The 11,482-nt window shown below is 41.4% G+C and overlaps 1 protein-coding gene across 1 annotated transcript in view; it reads right to left on the reverse strand.

The window, feature by feature from the left end:
* arhgap24 (Rho GTPase activating protein 24) overlaps positions 1-8,626 on the reverse strand; it is a 75,141-nt gene extending 66,515 nt beyond the window's left edge. Inside the window, exon 1 of the mRNA XM_088319774.1 lies at positions 8,491-8,626. The gene's annotated coding sequence lies outside the window, so the exon portion shown is untranslated. The remainder of the gene's footprint in view (positions 1-8,490) is intronic.
* Positions 8,627-11,482: the final 2,856 nt, after the last annotated feature.

The following is an 11,482-nucleotide window of genomic DNA, read 5'->3' on the forward strand; positions in this document are numbered from 1 at the left end:
GGGCCACCAGCAGACGATGGTCTGTGTTGCCAAGCTGTGCTCCTCTGAACACCCGGCAGTTGGTTACAAACGACTTCCAGCGTCGTGATATCAGGATGTGGTCCAATCCCTTCCTGGTTCTGCCATCTGGGCTGTACCACGTCCAGTGATGGATGCATTTCCGGGGAAACCAGGTGTCAGCAACACAAAGGTTGTTTTGGTGGCAGAGGAGGAGGAGGCGGTTGCCATTGTCGTTTGTTGTGCTGTCAACGAAGGTGGTGCCGACAGGTGAGCCGGGGGACCGATCAATGCTGGATAGAGTGGCGTTGGCATCAGTGAGGATGATGGTGACGTCGTGTGGTGGGGCTTGGTTGACAGCCTGGTGGAGTTGGTCAAAGAACGCGTCCTTCGCATCCTCATCAGCGACATCGGTGGGGGCGTAGGCGACGATCACTGTCATCTTGCCGTGATGGTGGAGGAATCGAGCAGACAGTAGTCTGTCACTTATTGGTGTCCAGCTGATGAGGGACCTCCGGAGGGCTTTTGGAATGGCAAGAGCCACACCGTAAAGGCCGGTCCGACTCTCGGGGCCACTCCAGATGTAGCAATGGTTGCCAGCTGTTGTTTCACCATTGCCTTGCCATCGTACTTCACAGAGCCCTGCCATGGTGATGTTATAGCGACAGAGCTCTCGGGACAGCAGGGTGGCAGCTCCGGGGCGAAGGAGTGTCTGGACATTCCAGGTGGCGACACGGGTCTTATGACGAAGATCGATCCGTACTCGTTGGTCGGGGGCAGGCTGGGGTCCGTTACCGTGTTGGTCAGTCCGGCTTCTTTCTCTGGTCAGTTTCGTAACAAAGTGTGTTTCTCCTGGGTGAGTTGTTAGCCCTCCGCAGGATAGTCGGTTGGTGGGGCTGCCACCTCACAGCGTACCGACACGCTGGGGTCTTTGTTTGTCTGGAACCTACCCCGGAGACCGGCCCGCCATGGGTGACCCTACCAGGAGCAAGCTCCCGACGGTATCGCTCTCCAGGGTCACTGGAACACGCAAGCCCCCTCGCCGCATCAAGGCCAGACCCATCCGAGGGGGTACAAAGGCGAGCTACGAGGTCGCAAAACTAATCACCGAGCACAGCATACATTTGACAAAGGGGGAATTCATTAAAGACTGTTTAAAGAATGCCAGGCTGAATAGTCGGCTTTTACCCATTTTCAGTTTCTGAAAGGGTTTGGACACCCCTGACATACATACATATTCACTGACTTCACGGTTCATGGTTCACGGATCCCTTAACCTAAACAGCTCAAAATAAATAAATAAATCCATACAGTTTAAAGAAATCATGTAATGAGAACTCAAGAGACAATTTTTGGAGTGTTATGTGAAACCGCATATTGGTGCACCCTGTATTTGTAATTGAATTAAACTAATTAAGTTTCCAGATCAAAAGATGACCTTAAAGATACCTACGTTTGTTGAATTTTAAAACATTACAATTCAGTTTTCCACCAATGAAGAATAAATTAAACAAAATTTATGTGAAATATATTAAAATGTTGTAAATGAAAAATGGATAAAGATGGATGGATCAATGGATGGATGAATTACCTCCTAAAAAAAGCAATTATCTTCAGGATAATAATCCTAATTTAATCACCCTAATAATTTCAAAGTATGATGTTAACAGCAAAACACATGAACAATGGAGGATAAATGAGATATGATACACCAGTCTTGTGTTTCCTCCCATATATATGTTACTGTATTTTTATAGTAAATAAGGTCATGAGAAATACTTTCCAAAGATAGTGTGAGCTGATTATTTTAACTCCAAGAATAGTAGAATTAAGATACATGGCCTAAGAACATGAGGATTGTTCCTGAAACTATTTCAAGATTTGTGAAAAAAGCCACAAAAATGAAAGCGTGGAATCTTCATGACCACAGGAAGTGGCCGTTGGGAGGGAAAGTTGTACACAAAAAAAGTCCTTTTCCAGGCTGTGGTGTTAAAGGTGCAATTTGAAAAGGGCTAATTTGGACTCATTTTAGCCTGGTCTGGGCAGCGCTTCCGCCGCGTCCCGTTCCGTGAGAGGAGACGACAGTGAATATGTTTGTGTGTGGTGGGGAGGCCGTAGTCTGCTCTACACTCACTTGCGGTGAGAAAAATAACAGAGACCTTCCATGCTCCAAATTCGCATCTTGTAAGGAAGGGAAGGCCCACACAAGCTGTCCTAAACATGCGAAACAAGATGACGTTGGTTTGCACAAAGGAGCTGCTTGTCTCGGCTGGACATCCTGGACATTACACGCCTTTTCCCTGGAAAACGTTGTACAGTATTTATCCAATTATTTATTTGAATTTGAATCCAGTAAAATATCAGGATGTCAGTTGTGGTCAAACTTGAATTGCTCAATGAAAGCCTTAAAAACTAATAACATCACAAGCTGTGGCTTTTGATTTTTTTTTCACGTTTAATAGTTTGGCTGAAGATCATACAATACTACAGAAAACATGAATGTCATATTTCTCGTCAGTGCAGTAACCCCTTCTAAAATCCCACCCCCCATTTGAGTCTAGCATAGTGGGGCCTCCCGTGACCCACATGTGTCAAAGACAAATATAACCCCGGTTACCAAAGCTGCAAGTTTGGAGTACCGTTTGCTCTTACCGGATGTGAAAGAAGAACTGACTTCACGTGGAAGTGTGGCGTAAATATCCCCAGAACAGATCCTTCACCTTGGCCCCCGCATACAAGCACAATTAGAGTGATTTAATGTCCGATGGGAGAGTTTATTATAGATTTATCGCGCTGGTCCAAGATCAGTCGCTAAACCCGGCCCGTGAGTCATTGCATTTTTGCGAGCAGGAGACGATCTGTTGCGAGGAGTCATAAGGTTCAAACGTTAGCTCGTGTAATGAATCTTAAGCGATCCCCCTCCACAGTTTACAATCCAGACTATGATGCAAATGTGACTCTTTTCTCTGTCATCAAAAGTTGCTTTAATACCATGCCATGCAAGCTTTTTTCTTTAAAGCAATGTTTATATTCATAAGAATTACTCTTAAAAAAATTAACTTAACATAAATAGAATTTAGCTGCATGCTAAGAAGGTTTAGTCCTCGTTTTGTGTAGGCCAGAAGCTCATTGGCTGCTTTCTCCCTAGTCTGGAGTACATTGCAATACCGCAGCAGCACTGTCAACATTATAAAGGACTCCTCTCACAACGACCATCACCTCTTTGATCTGTTGCCCTGTGGTAGGCGCTACAGGCGCCCTTAAAACAAAAACAAAATAGCTCAGAGACAATTTATTCCCCAGGGCCAATACCACCCTAAACAAGAGCGCAAAACTGTGACACTATGCATCTTGTGACTTATATGGGATATTTTGTTGCTGCTAATGTATTTGCAATACTTTTCATTACACTATTCTTTTATTGCGCTAATATTATAACTTGGGCCAGTATCAAAGCATTATTTTCTACATATTTTTGCCCGTGTATTCTGAAAATGATTTATCTTATTTTTCTCTTTAACGTCTTAATTACATGTTTATTACCTTTGAGTTTCATGTCTGATCATGTTGCATACAATGTTGACGTAACAATTAGTGGAGTGTCTTACGCGTGAAGAAGGAATAGCTTAGCAACATAACTGCACTTCATGAAGACAGCATGAGCTTTAAGATTCAATCCATACCAAAATGATATTCTTCATACGTGGACATTTTTCAGATTACTACTACTTAAATATTAAGTCATGTCAAGTCAGGTCATCACAACTGGCATTTTTACAATGTAGCATTGTTTCCCATCCATTCATTATCTGCGCCGCTTATCCTCAGTAGGGTCGCGGGAGTGCTGGAGCCCATCCCAGCCATCTTTGGGCATACCGTATTGTTAGTATTCGCAACAATAGCTTCTCGAGCTAGGGCTGATATCAGGGTAAATTCCAAGAACTCACTACATATATATCGAGATATACAAACATTAAATTTGCACCTTTATATAAATAAATTAGAGATCTTAAATGACAATAAATAATAACAATAAAAAGATTTAAAAACACTCTATTCAATGTTTTAGAAGCAAAAAAATATGTTTATGTGGTATCTCGCGACACAAAAAGGAAATAGCATACCATAAATGTAAATAAATGACACACAAACATGTTAATTGATATTGTATAGCTTTACTTTATTTAAAAGTGATGTAACAACCAGGAGAAAAAATGTTAAGCTCGTACACGCCAAGCTAGCTTAGTCTACCATTAGCGCCACCCACTACTTTGACCCCTCCTAACAGCTGCATCATGAATAATTACTATGTATGGTACCGTATATATCTTACGATGTACTCAAAGTGTTAGACAAACAAACATACATCCAGGCTACCAATTTATAACGGTGCTGCTCTATTAAAACAGAAACAATAGCCATATAGCAACCAGAATTGTCAAAAAACAAAGCTGGATGTCACTAGTAACAATCTCCTACAACATTATGGCCATCATTGATGCCATTTGTAATATAATTTATGTCACACTGGAACAAAGCAAGGTAAGACACATGTTTGGCAGTTAAATCAGACATAAAAAGGAGATATGGCTCTAAAGTATAGTTCCTTACTATAAATGTTCCAACTTTCCTGACCAGACCAGGCTTTTTGCTGCAGTTTCCGTGGCCTTTGCAATAAAAAGCTATCGCAGACCTGTTAACAGCCGAGTACGGCAGCTGACATGAGCAACCTGATCCCACAGCTTTCCAGCAGCACAGCTTGCAAGTGCTACACGTATATTCCGGGCATTGGGAGGAACTTTTTCATGAACATGTCAGGTACAAATTGGAGTTTGGGGTCTACTGTGCCTTACCACCCATGCATAAGGGCTATATTGAAAGTATGATGATGATTGCTGTCAAGCGTGTGGATAAGAGAGTACTCAGTTGGTTTGGACACATGGAGAGGATGGATGAGGAGAGAATGTTGAAGAGGATCTACAGAGCAGAAGTAAATGGAAGGAGACCAAGAGGAAGGCCGCAATTGATGTGGATGGATGGTGTTAAGAGTGCACTGCAGAAAAGATGTCATAATATAGTGGAAGCTAGAGCTCGTGTTGGTGATAGGAATGAGTGGAGAGGTGTTGTGAAAGGATAGTGGGATGTTTGGACGTGTTCTAAGGGATGGGCAGGGCACCCGTATGATGCGGCAGGGGTAAACCAGTGAAAGCTGTCGGGCCCTGCTTTTGAACAGAAGAATGTGGTGTGTCACCCTGACCCGAGTGACATGGCCGCTTTCTTGTGTCCCGTTTCATCTGGAGGGACGAAAGCGTGACCAATTTGAGTGCCGAGGTGCTTAACTTGTTTGGGCGTGTGGGCATTTGGGTTGGCCATGGTCCAAAAATGTTTGTTTGTGTATTTTGCTCCTTTTTCCCTTTTTATTTACTTGGTTTTTGTATGTGTTTGTCATGCTGTCGGTCACCCATCTTGGGGGATATGACCAGGGTTACTACTGTCCGTCATGGTGTCACGTTTTAGGTCACGTGTGTGCAAAGGGTCAATAGCGATAGATAGATAGATAGATAGATAGATAGATAGATAGATAGATAGATAGATAGATAGATAGATAGATAGATAGATAGATAGATAGATAGATAGATAGATAGATAGATAGATAGATAGATAGATAGATAGATAGATAGATAGATAGATAGATAGATAGATAGATAGATAGATAGATAGATAGATAGATAGATAGATAGATAGATAGATAGATAGATAGATGGATGGATGGATGGATGGATGGATGGATGGATGGATGGATGGATGGATGGATGGATAGATAGATAGATAGATAGATAGATAGATAGATAGATAGATAGATAGATAGATAGATAGATAGATAGATAGATAGATAGATAGATAGATAGATAGATAGATAGATAGATAGATAGATAGATAGATAGATAGATAGATAGATAGATAGATAGATAGATAGATAGATAGATAGATAGATAGATGGATAGAATGATTATGAGAGTCATGTTTTTTCTGTTTCTGTCGAGTTTTAATTATCCAGAAAATATGCACCTGGACAAGATTTAGTTGTTTAAAAAATACAATTTAGCCAAATAAAAGAGCCATGGTGAACTCTTTTCCCTTTGTGCGGACCAAAAATTATCGTAATGACCGAAAGATCAAATATAGGAATTTTTGATAATGAATCCCTTTCTATTGGACTTGTCCTCAATGGAGCAACCTCAGATGACTTTGTGAGAGAGGCGGGTAACACACAAGGAGTTTTACAGCCAGACATAGGTCCCATGTGTAAAAAACAAAACAAAAATAACATTTTGTCAAAATTTCACACCAATTTACTATCCAGACGCATGTGTTTTTATATCACAGAAGAAAATATCCAGAGAACAAGCTATGGATATCAACCTCAAGTTATGTGAGATGGTTTATTCATTGTTTGTCCTGTTTATGTTATATCGAAATCACAGTTTAAAATGCAATGTTCCTCGGCTACTAGTAGCAGACGATAACATCATCATAGATCGCTAATATTGTCACAGTATTTCACATAGTCTGTTTCGCCGTAAGTGAATAAATATGTTGTGTTTGTGTGGTTTGTTATTGGTTAATAAGGGTACCGGTAATTGTAATCTTTAATAAGTAGCTCATTGGCTGAGGCTGACAGGTATGACAATGGACACTAAAATAAATGACCATAATCTGCCACAATGTATCGAAAATGAAAACAAAAATGTGTGCATCACAAGTACTAAATGGGTAAGTCAAGGTCCGGGGGCCACATCCAGCTTGTGAGAAGGTTTTCTCCGGCCCCTGAGATGATCTTAATTAATTTTTGTATCATACACCATGAATCATGTTTTCTCTGTACGTTACTTCTCCTTGGACTTTGTTTTTGACCATGAGTGAATATTATTTTTCTTTAAAGTGGTTTTAGCCCACTATTGTTAAAATACAAACAAAAAAATGGAGGCTTTTGTGTCATGATTACCAATTTGGATCACCTGTGCCCGCTAATTTGGCGCCAGCTTCTGCGGACTACCTGATTGGCTCCCTGTCCCTTTCTTAAGGCCGGTCCTGTCACTCTCCTTTTGTCAGTCCGTCTACGAACCTGTTACAAGGCTACGGCCCGTTTTTGATTCTGACCACGTCTGCTCTCCTGTCCCGGCTTACAACCCGTTTCTGACCCCGACCACGTTTTTGCTATCCTGTCCTGGCTATCGACCTGTTTGTATGTCCCTGACACCGCCATCGCCCGCTACGGAAGATCCACTTTCGTATTCGAATCACAATCCGATTGCGAGAGCGACTTGCTACCCGCGTCCAGTGAGCACCGGATCATGGGCGCAGCCCTTCCTCTTTTTTTCAATAAAATATGCGGTTAACATTATGCAATTGGATCCTGATTTCGCTCTGGTCGTGACATTTTGTCGGCTTGTTCATGTAATGGGCATTTTTACATCAAGGACATGTGTCTTTTGTGTCTGTTAAAAGTAACTATTACTGACAGAGCAGCCATTAGAAAATATTGCTTTATTGATCCGATCATATTGGCATATATTTTATTTAGCTTTTTGGTAGCTTCACTAGACATTGCGTCAATTTAAAGTTCAAAATGTTGTCAGTAAAGCCCTCAGCTTGTAATATGATGCTAGCAGGATTTAGACCAACAAGAGACAATAGATTTCAAATACATCACCTTAACCACTTGGCCATGGCAACCATGTGTGTTAGGCCTGATGTTCAAAATTAGGGCCGACTTAGCTCAAAAATGCCTGGCGTCTATTGGCTATAGGAAGAAAACATGTCGGCTTTTAGTCTCGAACAAGTGTCGAAAACTGAAAATCACACTTTGTCAGCAGCATTTGGCCTTACAAAGAGGAGTCCCAATGGATTTTTAGTCCAACAATTTTTGATGACTAGTTATTTCTCAGTTTTGGTTGGATGCCACCAAGTGGTAGTTCTTGTCACACTTGAGTAGTTTTCATCCAGGTTCTCTGGTTTCCTTTCATGTTTCCACAGCATGCAGGTTGATTGGCAAATCCAAAATATTCCCTAGGTTTGATTCCAGTGTAAATGCTGCAGAGCAAAAACTTCTGGAACAGGCTCCAATGCCATTTTGATCCTTGTAGCCAGGAAAAGAAAATGCATTGATGCATAGATAGAGTATATTACATTTATGAAGGCCTGGAGAATTTTAGTTTTGCCTAACAAGTGATTCATAGAGTTGGGAATAAATACATTTTAATACAAGGGAAATTGGTCCTAATTGGAGTTACAAGTGGACTGTGTAAAAGCTTCAGCGTATGTTTCCACTGCAAAATGTGACCAAAACAACCTTTTAAAAGAATGCCTCAGCCAATTAAAGAAAACAAACACACTCAAGGCTATCATTTTTGCAAGGTAGCAAAATTAAGTGTCATTCTCTCAGCATTCAGTGTTGAAGCCTCTCCAACGAAAACACAACAGATCACTCACCCTTCAGATAATAAACCAGGTGTTGCTCTCCCAAATAAATCCAGTGTGGAATGACAGCACTTTGTCAACAACAAGATGAGGAAGAAGTGGGAGATGGCGTTCAATCCCACCGTCCCCGACTCCCTGCATGGAGAAATGCGACCACAAGTTCAACCTTCACAACGTGCAAGCTCAAACAGTCTCTCTCTCCAAGAGGAGGAGTTCACACACACATTTGTGGACCTAAACACGAACACACACTCTTACGCTGCAGCCCAACACTCGTGGAAGTCATCCTGACGTCAGCTTCCATAGGGAAAGTTCTATTTTTAAAGCTATCATATAATGCTGTGGTTCTCAAATGGGGCTGTATGGAGATGTATGTATTAAATAGCAGTATTTATGAAAACCCAAAGCACTTGGTTTCCTTCTTCTTATACTGCAAAAAACAATGTTGTATTATTTTTCTTTTTTCAACTATTCTAAACTAATTTTGTACAGCTTAGGCCTGTCCCGGACACTCATTTTCTTCTCCTTTATTTGAAATGAATCAAATAGTCGTATGCAATGAAAATAGACATGGTACTCCAAGGTTTACATGTAATAAAGACTTGGGTGCGCAATTTCAAAATATAAGGCTGCAATCATTTAAACCAGAAGATGGCGGCAGGCTAACACACAATTTGCATGCAAGTACATGGCATTTCTTGGATGCACTCAAATTGACTCTTCTTTTTCCATCTTTTTAGGGGTTTGTTCTGCCACGAACAGGCCTGAAAAGTAAGATGAAAGCAGATAGGCGCAATGAAATATAAAGCTTAAGGGTTGTTTGACCTCAGTTGGGCATTGTAAAAACATACTCAATTGAGAAATAATTAAATTTTAAACTTTTAAGAACATCTCAAACTCTGCACCCCACCTTTAGGGTGAGAGAGACAGATTTCATAATAATGTTTCATTGAACAACATTGAGGAAACATCCCTTTGACACAATAAAAGGTAGTCTGTGTAAAGCTTATATAGCGGTGTAAATGTATTTCCCCCCTCAAAAATCTCAAAATATAGGCATTAGTAGCTAAACCCTGGTAACAAAAGTGAGTGAACCCGTAAGTGAAAGTTCCTGAAGTTTAATATTTGGTGTGGCCAATGTGATTTTGCAGGCACACCCTAATCTTCCTGGCATGGCTTTTACCCGAGCTTCACCAATTGTTACTAGAATGCTCTTCCTTTTCTTCATGACAGAGCTGGGGGATATATTAGATCTTGTGCTTCTCCACCTTCCGCCAAAGATGTTGTATTGGATTGATTTGGAGACATGCCTGGCCAGTCCACCCCCTTTATCCTTAGCCGCTTTAGATAAGCCTCGTTCATTTTAGTGGTGTATTTGAGTCATTATCAGGCTGGAACATTGCCCTGCAACCCAGTTTCAGGAGGGAGGGGATCATTCCTTGCTTCAGTATTTCACAGTACATTCTACAGTTTTTGTTCTCCTAAATGAAATGCAAACCCCCAACTCCAAATGTAGTCATGCAGCCCATAACCATGACATTCCCAACACCATGCTTGACTTTAGACATGACACGAACGTGTTTGTACCCCTCACCTGGCTGAATCTGCACTTGCTTCACACCATCTGAGCCAAATTAATCTTTGTCTCATCAGACTGGAGGATATCTTTCCAGTAAGCCAGCCAGCCATGTCCAAAGTCTGGTCCGGGGGCCATTTACGGCCCGTGATCAAATTTTTACCAGCCCGCAGCCTCTGTCATAAGATCAATGATATGTGACCCACCAGTAATGTTGACCGCAGTATAAAGTAAATTTCTACCCCCCCCAAAAAAAAATCACCATTTCCCCAGTTGATGGCAGTAGCATTTTCCACTTTGCCCTTGGGTTTCTGTGAGAATTTTACCCCATCCCATTTCCAACATGGCAACGAAAAATAAAAAAGGAAAGTTGACTGTGAGGGCTGCCGCTTCCAGCACAAGTGTAAATTAGAGTATTTTTTTTTAACAAAAACGCCTCTGCCTAGTTTGCCAAGAGACTGCGGCTGTTTACAATGAATATAATATCAGGAGGCAAGGCTAGACCAAAAATGCTGACTACAAAAAGCTAACTGTAAACAAATGCTGTGAAAAGGCGAAGCAACCGGAATCTGTTTTAACGGCACAGCAGCGCTTTTTCACGAGATCCTGCGAGTCAAATGAAAATGCTACAAAGGCTAACTACCGGGCGGCAAGCTGATCGCCACAAATTGCAAAGCTTTCACAGAGGGTGAATCTATTAAAGACTGTTCAAAGAATGCCAGGCTGTATAGCCCGCTTTCTGAAAAGTTTGGACACCCCTGCAGTAAGCCATGCCCTTTGCTTATATACTCTTTTTCATTGTGTCAAAACAATGTTACTTCAGTGATATTCAATTATACATTATAATAAAATCTCTGCAGAAACGTAAGGGCTGTACTCACTTTTGTGACAAACTGTGTATCAGGGTTCAAGGATCCCATAACACTACTGTTAATGTTATAATGTATAAGCATGACTTTGAAACATTGAGTTTTACTTTCAACGTGAGTGGATTGGCAGTTGTTACGGAAGAGAAGCTAGCGTATGTATGCGGCTAGGCAAACATTAATGAGGTAAGGCCGAAGGACACCAGGGTGCGAGTTCAGCTGAACACACAGCAGCAGAAGGAGTGCAATTGGTGTTTGCTTGCGAGCCATCCACGTAGAGCCGCACGCAAATCCTTCATATTGAAAATCAATACAGATGACAGCAAATTTAGGGAGACGTGATCAATAGTCAGTCTAGTGCAGCCTGCAGTAATTAGATAGATAGATAGATAGATAGATAGATAGATAGATAGATAGATACTTTGTTCATCCCCGAAGGGAAATTCACATTTCCAGCAGCATCCCTGAGCTGAGAACAATCGAGAACAATCGAAAATAACACGGGAGCTGCTGGAGTGGCTGCCATTCGTGACGGCGCCGGAAGAAAAGATTCAATTTGAAT

This window comes from Urocampus carinirostris, chromosome 16, assembly GCF_059441175.1.
Source record: "Urocampus carinirostris isolate Australia breed hairy pipefish chromosome 16, RoL_Ucar_1.0, whole genome shotgun sequence".
Classification (NCBI taxonomy): Eukaryota; Metazoa; Chordata; class Actinopteri; order Syngnathiformes; family Syngnathidae; genus Urocampus; species Urocampus carinirostris.